General features: G+C 47.5%; 1 pseudogene; it reads right to left on the reverse strand.

Moving 5' to 3' along the window:
- Positions 1 to 508: 508 nt before the first annotated feature.
- The window catches only part of LOC121444076, a 56,914-nt pseudogene continuing 44,439 nt past the window's right edge, over positions 509 to 12,983 (reverse strand).

The following is a 12,983-nucleotide window of genomic DNA, read 5'->3' on the forward strand; positions in this document are numbered from 1 at the left end:
GAACAAACTCCCATACTACCATCATGACACAGATCTTTGGGAGGGCAACCTAGCCTCACAACAGTGATGTGGGACTCCCCTCTGTGTGCTGCGAACACCATTGGTTAATAAAAAACTGTCTTGGGCCTGTGCAGGGAATAGAGGTAGGTGGGGAAAACTAAACTGAATGCTGGGAGAAAGAAAGGCAGAGTGAGAGAGAGAGCTTTATGTAACCCTGCTAGAGACAGATGCTGGAACTTTAGCTGGTAATCCACAGCCACATGGCCATACACAAATTAATAGAAATGGGTTAAATTAATATGTAAGAGTTAGCCAATAAGAAGCTAGAGCTAATGGACCAAACAGCAATTTAATTAATACAATTTCTGTGTGATTATTTAGGGGCTAAGCGGCCCGGAACCAACAAGTGACACTTTCCTCCTACACAACAGGCCAGTCCCTCTTGTGACGTGAATCCATAAGAGGAGAGTCTAAAGTGCCCATGTTCATCCAGCTGAAGGAAGCAGGCTTAGTCCAAAATGGTCTCAAAGTCTGTGCTTAGGGCTGGGTCAGCTGCAGCCTTGAGGATAGCCATTGTCACTGCAGGGAGCTTCCGGCACAGTGGTTTCTGGGCTGCAACAGAGGATGTGTTTGAATTTCATTCCAAAGAGGTGAGGTAGTCCCTTAGCCTACCTGGGTCAAGTCCTGGCTACGTGTCCCACCCAGGAACACAGCACCACCGCTACACTGGGCACACAAGGACTGCAAGAGTGGCAGTATGGAAACAGATGCACCACAGAAACTTCAGCATCCCTCCCTGCATCTAGAAAGCAGCAGAGCAGAGGAGGGGGTGAGGGGACCAGGTAGGGAACAGAAGGTTCCTGAGAGTGAAACATGTCATCCCATGGGCCTCTAGGGGGGTAAGAGGTAGAGTCAGAACAGAGGGAGCAGGCAGGCAGAAGTAGGAAGATGTGGTCTAGAAGCCCAGCTTCACTCTCTCCCCCCGCCCAGGGCTGCCCCAGCAGGCTCCTCCCCTGGCAAATGGAAACGGGCTTGGCATCTACAGTCTGCCTTTGGATTCAACTAGGCACTCGGTGTTCAAGGGTAGATTTGAGGGTCATTTGGAGGAGCTCACTTACCAGCCGTGAGAGGTCCCAGGAGACACCTGTAGACAGCAGAATGACCAGCCAGCTTGATCAGGAAGGCTTGGCATCAAAGCCAACGTGCAGCTTCAAGAGGAAATAAGCCAGAGGCTCCCTTGGCCGCTAGTGTTGCTCCTGGGGGAGCAGACGGAGGGTCAAGAACCATGGGCCACAGACCCTCACACCCTCCGACAGGCTCTCCACACCCTTCTGACCTGCTAGACCCAGGAACGATGGTCAGCAACACTAGCGCCAGAGTGAGGGCAGGATATCCAGCCCCTGCACAAGAATGCTGGCCCTGGTCTATCCACGCACCTGCATTCTTGACCTTCAGGACAGAGTAGCAGCAGGATGCTGAGCTGGCGATGATGCCCAGAAAGAATGCGGGGTTCTTCCTAACATGCTGGTCAAAGGGAAGCTGAAGCACGCATGCATGGAACCTGGGAAGGAGCCACAATGGCAGGGAAGGGCCCTTGGTGAGTATGTACATGCGTGTACACATGAATGAGCTCTTGTCTGTGCATACATGTGAACTACACACACACATTTATGTGCACCACATGCACAGAACCATGTACAAATGAACTACATGTGAACACTCAGCATGTGTGTGTGCACATGTCTTCATACAGGTATACCGTCATATAACTAGTCTCATCCCAGGTGCCTCATGCATGTCACCTCACATCACAGCAAGGGCAAATTGCTTGACTTTGAAATTGTGCTCAGTGTTCCACAGCACAAGCTTTTTCCTACACTCAGCTCCAATGACCCAGGAGGTTACTTAGGAGGAGGCCAGACCCACAGTGGCATAAATCTGGCCTGTGATTGGTGTGGCCATCTGTTAACTTCAGGCAGAACTCTGGCCTCTGCTACAACCCATGCAGCAGCCCTCCTTTCATGAGTCACAGGAAACCAACCCCACCTGTACTGGAGACTTCAGAAGAAAGCTATGGTCAGGTAGAGGATGCCATGTGGTCTGGCCTAACAAACCTGACTTAGGTGAGGACATTTCACTACTTGAAACCTGGGAATGGATCCCACTGATCGGCCATCAGTCCCAGGTCTCAGGACCAACCAAGGACAAGACTATTGCAGAAGAACAAGCCATGGCTGCTTTAGGCTATGTCCTTGTCATGCCTTCTGGATGCAAGACTGGGGACACTCAGCAATAGATCTGATTCTCTGGTTTCTGGAGCTCTGGATCCCTCTGCTTCTCTTTCCCATCCTATGCCTTCTGGGGTGCTTTCTTGAGGGGCTCTTTACCACAGCTTCCCCTCCTGTTTCAAGCCTGTCAGTCACAGGCTCTGATCAGCACCTAAGGTCACATAGGCTTCCGGTACAGGGAGACCAGAAGAGGTTCTCATCTGACAGATACAGAGCTGTGTAGAGACTCGGCTGAACGCTGCTTTTTCCTGACCCCACGTTAGTATACCACCCAATCCGGGAACAACTAGCCAGCTCTAACTTAAGTTTGAAAGCCCCAACAGACAGCATGGCTGGCATTTCTGGTCTGTGGCTCCCTCTAGTGGTGGCACAGACCCATGACTCACCTGTAGGCCTGCCGCAGGAAGATCTTGTAAACATTGATGCAGACGGTCTGCAGGCTGTTCACCTGGAGTCCCAAGGGAAAGAGAAACATCAGCAACATCCCTCAGATCACAAATGAACACTTCCTGTGTGAGGAACCCAGGAAACCCAGCCAGGGGAGGAAGCAGGAGGGAGCAGGGGCCAAAGCCTACCATAGCAGCCCCTCCCAAACAGAGAAGTCAGCAGCAATGTGAGAGTCCAAGGTCAAGGCCAGGATCCAAAAAATCCTCTCTGTGTGTGTACTGATGGTAGTATTGTCAAGTGATAGAGATGAGCAGGGTAGATGCTCAGGGGACATACAGATGTCCACATGCTCTTCACACACACACGCACACATGCATGCACATACACGCATGCACACATACGCACGCACACATGCTTGCACGCGCGCACACGCATGCACACACACAGACACACGCAACACACACATGCACGCGTGCACACACACGCACACACACGCACCACACACAGTGCCCTCGACAGACATTCACTCTCTCTGCACGTGCCCCCACACCAAGAACAGGACCTGCACAAGGGTTCCACAGATGACATGGCTGCCCATCTGCTTATCTGCAAGTCTAGAAACAGACTGCGACACTTCAGCCACAAAATAGCTAAGAGCTTGTGCCTCATGTTCCTGCCGGCCTTGACGGTGCGCTGGAAGGTGAGGCTGGCCTTAACTGAGGTCTGGGTGTAACTGCAGCACAAAGATAACCTGCCTGTGTGATTCCCACATCAGCCCCTCTTCTGAGAGACCAGCACCGATGCCCTTCTACCCGCTGTCCCTCTCTGCTACACACTGAGGACTGAGACAGGGATGGACCTTCACACAAGGGAACACATTCCAGCTCTTGGGACATGCTCACAGCACCACATGAAGCCTTGGACAACCAAACCCAGCCAGATATAGTGAACAACATCCATTTTATCCAAGCTTAGCATCACCAGACATCTTTGCTCATCAGTGGCAAATAAGAGCCGTCAAAACCCACAGTTTAGAAGGAAACATAAATCATACAGGAAATCACAAAGCCCTGTGCTTCTTTAAGTTGCTCAGTCTGACAGAGCACCTTCCCAGTACAGGACTGTGAAGGAAGCAGAACACTCCCTTCAGCCAGACCTTGGTGGCAGCAAACAGTAAGGAAATGCCTACAATAGTGTTAAACCACTTGCAGACTGCAGGATGCTTCTTGGCCACCTTTGAAAATAAAATTACAAGATGGAGCATATAGGACAGAATGCAAGAGTGGTTCCTTCTTGCCATCCAAAGACCTTGCGTTGTTCTCAGAGATGTATCCTGGTAACAGGCATGGTTACCTCTGTTAAGCTTCTTTAAATGCCTTTTGTTTTTACGCATTTGAGTGCATGCCTGTACATGAAGATGGAAGCCAGAGGAAGGGGTATCCTGCTCTTCCAAACTCTACATCATTCCCTTGAAACAAGATCTCTCACTGAATCTGGAGCTAGGCTGGCAACCAGCAAGCCACTGTGACCAGCTTTCCCCATCTGCACCTACAGTGTTGGGATACAGGTGCCTGTAACCACCATGGCTTTTTATGTGGGTTTTGGAGTTCTGAGCTCAGATCCTCATTCTTAGACAGCAGGTACTCTTAACCCAAGTTACCTCCCCAGTCCTACTCATACCTTCTATACGTAGCACAATTAATAAAGAACCCAGAAACAGAAACTGGGGTACAACCTGAAGGTCAGAAAAGCAAAACAGGGGGGCTGGAGAGATGGCTCAGTGGTTAAGAGCACTGACTGCTCTTCCAGAGGGCCTGAGTCCAGTTCCCAGCAACCACATGGTGGCTCACAACCATCTGTAATGAGATCTAGTGCCCTCTTCTGGCCTACAGGTAAGATACTGTATAAATAAATAAATAAATCTTTGATAATAAAAAAAAAAAAGAAATGAAAAGCAAAACAGCCAGTCAATGGCTTTTATCTCTACCTCAGTCTGAAATGGCGATCCTGCCCTCAGGAATCTCAGAATGAGACTATGTATGAGAGTTGTCTCCTCCTGTCTTAAATTCCTCTCTAGTGCTGTGATTAAAGGTGTGCACCACTATCGCTTGGCTTCTATGGCAAACTAGTGCAGCTACTGGGATTAAATGTGTGTGTGGCCACTGCCTGCTGTGAGGCTAGTCAGTACGACTGTTTTACTCTCTGAACTTCAGGCAAGTTTTATTTATTAAAATACAAATGAAATATCGCTACATCTATAGAGACTTTTGAACACTTTGATGTTGAGATGGGGTTTCTGTCATTAAATACTGTTTGAAAATGTGGTATCTACAGCAGAAGAAGGCTGCTGCTTATGTTCTGAAGCATCTACTGTTCACTGCTTAGGTCAAAGGGCAAGACAAACCAGCTTCATCATCGTAAAGGTTCAAGTCAAATCTTTGGTAGTCTCCGATTTTTTTTTTCAGGATAGACACGAAGATGTAGAATTGCTAGGGAAAATTAATGTATGTTCTAAAGACCACAGTACCATCGAGTGCCACTTTCTGGAGATGCTGCCTTAGACTGACTGAATCAAAGCGTGTGTGAATATGTGTAGAGTCTGATCACACACTAAGTCACGTTATGAGGGCTTAAGCAGCATAGACTACTATCCAAGGGGGTCTTGCACCAATTCCCCCCCCAGATCCTAAGATCCATTGCACAATTCTGGGGACACACCTACATGGCTGTGTTCTACATTACAGCGTTCTGTTGATTCTCTTCACACTTCACATGTGAGCTATGGTTTGGGGAGAAGTTCCTACCAGTATGTTTTCCCTTAGGGTGTTGCTAGTAACTCTGGCTGACCTCTAGACACGTTGTCCCTGGTATGTTCTAGAGAAATAGTGAATCAAGAACTCAGTAGTCCATGACTTTAATTGGTCCTAAATATAAATATAAATAGTCGGCTGGAGTCCGACTTCTGTCTCTCACTGGGTCTGTGATCCTGGACAAGGTATAAATCTTTGTGCCTCGCTTTTCTCACCTCTAAGATGGGGTGAGTATATATGTACATATGCTAATATAGTCTAGTTTTATAATTATAATTAAATCAGTTTATCTGGCAAAAAAAGATAAAACTTGGCAATATAATGAAATGCAAACACAAATTGACAATAAAATTTTTTGCAATGGTATGCTCAAATCTGAATCAAAACAAACCGTTGTTAGTGTTTTTATTTTTTGATTTATTGAGACAGGGTCTCATTATGTAGCCCTGGCTGTCCTAGAACTCACTACATAGACAAGTCTGGCCTCAAACTCCCAGAGATCCACCTGCCTCTGTCTCCTAAGCACTGAGATCAAAGGCATGCCCAACTAAAACAATAACATTTTAAAAAGTCATAAACAATGCCAACAAGATGGCTCAGGAGGATGAGGCACTGCTGCCAAGCCTGACAACCTGAGTTTAATCCCTAACTCCTACATGCTAAAACAGAACCAACTCCCACAAGTTGTCCTCTGACCTCCACATTCATGCTGTGGCACACATCCCCACACACAAATAAGTAAATAGGCAAACAAATGTTCATAAATATAAAATGTTTATAATAAAGTACCTTGCAATTCTGTAGAAGTCGTATGAGATGTTTAAAGCAATCACTGTTAAGAAAAATGGCCTGAAGAACAGGCCTGTCTGCGCAGTCTAACGTGCCTGTGATGGTATCTATAAATTAAAAACAAAAATGACTCATGTAAAATCAGTCTCCTAATTCTTTGTTGTCTTTAGAGTGACTTTAATGCTGCCATGACTCCGGTTCAAGGCCTAGCCCTCTGCTTTTTATTCGAGCTCCTGCTTGGGCTTTTTGCCTGACCTACACTTTTCCCTTTCCTTTCTTCTATCCAGTGTGAAGACTGAGATGAGCAATGCCATCCTTGTTTCAAAGTGCATCTCCCAGCGCCAGCTATGGTGGTGCAGTTATGGTCTTTAGTACCTGCCCTTGGGAGACAGAGGCAAGTAGGTCTCTGTGAGCTCCAGGCCATCTTGGTTTATCTATATAGTGAATTCCAGGCCAGCCAGGCTTATATGTAAACAAGAATAAAATGCTTATCCCAAATCCAGTGACTTCCTCAGCTTGATGTTCAGTGTCAATGTAATCTAACCATACAAACTTTTTCTTACTCTACTGGAGATAGGCACTCTTTTGTCCATTATCAGTGAATCCTCTCCATCCTAACATTTCTCGTGGTAGTCTTTCCACTTTATGGTGGCTAGGCCTATTTTACCTTAGTCCTCATGGCATTGTGGAATGTCACTTGAAAACAGGCATTCTGTGCAATCCTACTCACGTCACATGAAGCTCCAGATGAGCTTGAAGCCTTTGTTTGGGTGTTTCCATTAACTGAATGACTACAGGACACAAACAGCATTTTTATCTGTTGCTTGATTTGAATATTAAAATCTCACACAAGATTCTTACCTGGTTTTCCCCACAGAATCTTACAGATACAGAGTGCCACTTCACAAACACACAAACTTGGAGAGGAAGATACTGTTGTGGTCAGGACGCTACAAGAAGGAAAAAGAAATCCCAGAGATGATCTCATGAGTGCTGGCAGGCTTGTAGGCAGCCTGAGTTTCTCACTGGTCTCTGAAGGGGAAAGCAGGGTGTGTTTGAGCTCTGTTGAAATCTTCTGACTAGATTTAGAAAGATTCTTTATTCTCTACATGTTTTCATGCTTGGCAATTACCCAGAACAATGACTGTTGGGAAACTCTTTAGTGTGTTACCTAGGGACTGGTGGACCTGTCCACCGCTGAAGTCAGCCAACACTTAGTTGCATCCCCTAGAAATGTGGTAAAAAAAATAATATGTGTTGTTTTCGTTTGTTTTTAAGCTTGGCACAATGATAATAATTACATGCTACAAAACCCTCCCAAGAATCAGCCTTGTATGTGATAGTATTTTGATTCAGCAGCTTTAGTTTGGATCTTCAACATCCTCCAAAGCCCATCCATGGCTGCATTCAATTTAAGAGGTGAGGCCTTAGACCTCAGCCAGGAGGTGATGGTGAATGCTAATAGTCCCAGCACTCAAGAGGCAGAAGAAGGAAGAGCTCTATGTTTGAGGCCAGCCTGATCTACAGAGTGAGTTCCAGGACAGCCAGAGCTACACAGAGAAACCCTGTCTTGAAATTGCCCCTAAAGAAGTGAGACCTCATGGGATATCTTCAGAGACCCTCCTGATGCTCCTCATCTTCAGCTCTTTTGCTTCCTTTGAAGTAAGTGATCCCATCCTCTCACACTTCAGCAGGCTGTTCCAATTCCATAAACTTCTCCCTCTTCATACACTGGTCACCTAAGGTTTCTCTTGCAACCAGGAAGGAATTTCTTCCTCACCTGCCTCCTTAAGCCTCAGTTGGAACAATCTTTTTCAGAAATTCTAAGTTATATATACAGGTTTCTCTAAACCAGGGTTTTGCTGCACTAGTTAGTACTGTTGACACTTTGGACTGGAATACTTGGATTTTATGGACTGCTGTGTACATGGAAGGATGTTTACAATATCCCTGGCCTCTACCCTCTAGATGCTAAGAGCACTCTCTCCAAGAGTGTCCCTAAGTGATGTCACATGTCCCATGGGAGCAAACCTGTCTCAGGTGGAAGCAGTGTTCAGTCTCCTGCTAAGGACCCTGACTGGCCAGCATGTGGTCAGAAGTGAAACTCTTTCCTTTGTGGGCATCCTCCTCAGAGTAAGGAAGTAAACATCATGCATTTTCTGTCAGCAAGAAACTTCCTGTGCCTTCTGGCTCTGGTCTAAAGTCTCACATAAAAAGGACCTAGGTTCAAGCAGCACATATTTTCCAGGGAGACGAGATGCATCTTCTTCCTGCTCATAGAGTCCTGCTGCCCCTGCTAGCTGAGTAAGAGAGCATATGTTGCCCCTATGTGACAGCACCCTCTTCTGAGAAATGGAATGACCAGATATAGTGTGTGTGTCCCTTGTCATTGGTTCCTAGATCCTCTCAGACCCAAAACACTACCTAGTGAGCCACTCTGGGAAGTTCTTCCCTGGGCTTGTCTTCTTGATGCTTCTGAGCAGGCCCACTTCTCGTCTTTCATTATTATCATTATCTGAGTAGTTCACACATACATCTGTGTTTTAATCTAATTCAGCCACCTATGTCCTTCCCTCCAATTTCTTTTTTTTATTTAAAAATTCTGTTTATTTATCTTACTATTATGGTTGGGGATGAAGCTCAGGGCCTCACATATACTAGGCAAGTGCTTTGCCACTGTACTAGATCCCAGCTCTCAGGATCACTAATTACAGAAAACAAATCATGTCAAGAGGATTGGTCCATAGACTCCAGTGTGAGCAGTTGTGAAACTCAACATAAACAGTGCACAAGCCAGCCTTCTCTTTCAAAGTGTGGCCTGGATGCAAAACTCTGAAACCTAGAACTAAAAATGTCCATTCAAACCTGCATTGAAAACTTGAGAAAGCTGTTTGCCCTATTTGCAGACTAGCAGACTGGCTGTCAATCAACCCAGAAGCTCCTTAGAAAATGCAGTTCAGGGCCCCAATCCAGACCACCCTAATCAGAATCTGTCTTTCTCAAAGTTGCTAGGAGCTTTACCCCCAGATCCACAAGCCCTGAAATACCTCATCCTCAGTTAGCTGGTGAGCCAGGAATCCCCTTAGAATGAGTCTAATTAGCAAATACTCCCGCAGGTGCCTGCTCACTCCTGTTTCCTTGATTTTGGAAAGGAGCCTTTCCCGCCAATTTCTACACTTCTCTCCCAACTTAATATTTGTTTGTTTGTTTTTAATTAAATTTGCCCCTTTTGAAATAAGTGGAAACTGTCATACCCATATTAAGCATATTTTCCTTTATAAATGGTCTCCTGAGTGTAAACTATACCACTATGGGAGGATCACAGACTTCAGCTGGAGACACTGATGCACATGAAATCTTGTTGTGCTAGTTACCCTTCAGTTGCTGTGATAAAACAGCATGGCTGAGGCAGCTTACAGAATAGAGTGTGCAAAGGGTTAGGATCCTGCTGGTGGGGACAGCAGGCTGCAGACATAAGACAGGAGCAGTGAGCGGAGAGCTCATGTCTCAAACTGTAGGCAGGGAAAATCATGTGGCTTTTGAGACCTCAGAGCCTGCCCACACTTTCATACTCCTCCAACCAGTCACACCTCCTAACCCTACCCAAACAGTGCCACTGGGAGCCAGGCTGATCCAAGGCTTTCTTAGAGGCCCTGAAGAAAGGACAGGAAGGATGTTAGTTCTGTGTCCTTGCTCAGGTGTGTGCATGACAAGGCCTAGTCTGGGCCTGGGCCCAGGGCCTCAAAGGACTTAAGGTTTTGGTTCCTGGGACCCTGGCTTCTCCCCTGAAGAAATTGGAATTATTAGTCTCCAGGCCTCTGTATGCTTGACCTATGACATCCTTGGGCTATACTGTGTTTCTTCTGCGTAATATTGCTTGATTAGCTCCATCCCATTGTATGATAGCTTTCTACAGACTCTGCCCCACCCCTGCTGCAAACTGTCTATAATACATATTACTTCATAACAAATTTGCTTTGGCATAAGCCATCAGCTTATACCCTACTTTCCTGGTTTCATTATTTTTCTCATCACCATCCTTCCCCTTAGGGACCTATCATTGAAGATGAGCCTGCTGGTCCAGGTCAACCAAATATTCAAAGGACCTAGACTATAGGAAGACATTTCTGAAAGACACTACAGACCCCCTCCTCAAAACCCGCAGCTAGCATGCTCCCGGGGGAACGTCCTGTTTGCTTTAAAAAAAAAAAACTCTCCGGATCAGCAGCCAGCCTGCTCCCGTAAGAACATCCCATGTGCCTGAGAGAGCAGGAGATAGAGATAGGAAGACTGCAAGGCAAGATGTCAATAAGATAGGATGTCAACAAAGCAGGTTAGCTATAAGATAGGAACAGGATGATTGTTGCCAGGCATCCATGCTGAGAGAGGAAACCTTTCATGCCCCCCCCCCCCCCCGCCGCATTCCGATAACCACGCTTTTGCTTCTGTAAACTTGCTTCTTGCTGACACCCATGCTGAGAGGGGAAACCATTCATGCCCCCGCCTCATTCCGGTCGATTGATAACCACGCTTTTGCTTCTGTAAACTTGCTTTTTGCTCTTCCCTATAAAATACCCAAATATCCCATTTTTCACAGTGATGTCTGCCATCATTTAATGCTCTCTCTGCATCAGGTCTGCTCCTCAGCATCTGGAGGCCACCAACCCTCTGCAGATCTGGGCAATAACGTAAAGTCTAAGTCTAGAAGAGCTTGACCCCAGGCAGCATCTGTGGGCCTGGATGGCTGTAGCTGAGTCCTTTTCACTTAGCCCCACCAGCCAGCAGTGACCAGGAAAGGCAAAAGAAAACAGGTGTGGGGTCCTGGGGAACAGGCTGGGCACAGCTGACATCCTGAGATCCTCAAGCCTGGTCAACACCCTTCACCGTGAAGATGTCGTATATACAAATGCTCCTCTCGCATTGCAAAGCGACCATGTTGGCAGCTGTGCCCTGTGCAGTAACAGAAGTCTCCTTCTGGCACAGCCTTCCACACAGAGAGCAAAGGATCAGCAAGGGGACAGAGCCCAGGAGGCTGATTTCCGTGCTCTCCACTTCCCTAAAGCAAGTTGAGACATCTATGGCTTGGGGCTCAGCCAAGGGCACATCCACACATACAGCGGATGCCACCAGGGTCTTGCTGATTCGACAAAGGGGCCTGATTATTGTGAATGAATGACTTAGAGAGGTGGGGGTCTGCTTCTCTTCAAGTGCTGGTTTGGTTGCCAAGGCTCGCTGACATCAGCTAAGCTGTTCCAGAGAGAAGCTACTCTACTCTGGTTCCTCCTTTCAATTCAGAAGCAACTTCCTGAAAGATAAGCAGACTGCCCACAAGCCCACCTCAGAGGCCTTGTGATATGAAACATGGCTTGCCAGACTCCACCCGGCAACAACAGGCCGTGTGTCCACAGAACTGAACCCCCAGGCTCCTCTCCCTCCTCCTAGCCATGTTTGCTCAGGGCTTTCACTTCATGGTCGTCCTCCTGACCCCTCCATGTTCAGGACCCCATGATCCTTCCCGTGACCCTGCTCTCATGTGCTGAGCTCCCCACAATCCTCCTCTTTGTCTTCATTGAGGCCTGGATGGTGTGTGGTACATGGGAATGAGTCTTTCAATTACGTCCCCGTCCCCACCCAGGCTCAGAAGCACCCACTTAGTGAGCACCACTATGAGCTTTGCATGTTGGGTAATATTCTGGTGACTCCAGTGACAATAGCGTGTGCTAGGTCTGAGTTCCAGCCCCACTGTGTTAAATTCTGTGCCTCCCACTTCCCTGCAGGAAGTGGAGACATCTATGGCTTGGGACTCAGCCAAGGGCAGTGCCACCAGGGGCTTGCTGACTTCTGGTTCTAGATCTTGGCTACTCCACACATAAGCCTTATTTTTGGCCCTTGGGGCTTTGGGGAGGCTCTCTCAAGGATGTGGGTCCTTCATATGTAACATGGGACAATGCAGTGATTGGATGCCATAAAGATTAACCAAGATGCTGCATGCAACACCACCATAGAGCAATGTGGCGGACCTCTCGACCGAGAAAGAACAACCACCACATCAGGATTCTACTCAGAACACACTTTACTGGAGTGCCCTTGATTGATGGGGAGCAGGAAACAAGAGGGGGGCAAGAAAACAAGGGGCAGTAAGGGAGGGGCAGGGAGAGCATGAAGCGAAGGGGCAGGGAGCGAAGGGGCAGGGAGCTAAGGGGAGAGACAGCATGAAGGGAAGGGGGTGAAGGGCTCTTAGGCAGCTGCTTAAATAGGGAATTGGCACACGGGTCGCCCTGTGATTGGCTGCCACCAACAGCTGACACCAGACCGCATCGGGATAGGCTCAAGGATCCTCATCCACCGCGCATGCGGGAAGCGGGGACGCACAGCTCTCAAAGCCATAGCCAAATATGGAGTTGTTTATAACCAACAAGACAGGATGTCGGCGCCATCTTGTAATGGCGATCCCGTCCGGCTCACTACAGAGCAATATGCCCTCAGCCACCCAGGTTTGGACAGACAAGGGAATAGATTACATGGGGGAAAAAAAACCTCAGGGGAAGCCTCACCCACAGGGGAGAACTTTCCCCCCACAACCCCTTCCTTTTGAGAATTTCACGAACAGACGTCAACCTCAGCCTAAGGCATCCCAGGATGAAGGGAAGCCACCAACCACACACCACCACACACCTTCCCCTCCTCTTCCTCCCTTCCTCCAAGCCTC

This window comes from Microtus oregoni, unplaced genomic scaffold, assembly GCF_018167655.1.
Source record: "Microtus oregoni isolate MIOR12 unplaced genomic scaffold, Mior012 000117F_ref0000505, whole genome shotgun sequence".
In the NCBI taxonomy this organism is placed as follows: Eukaryota; Metazoa; Chordata; class Mammalia; order Rodentia; family Cricetidae; genus Microtus; species Microtus oregoni.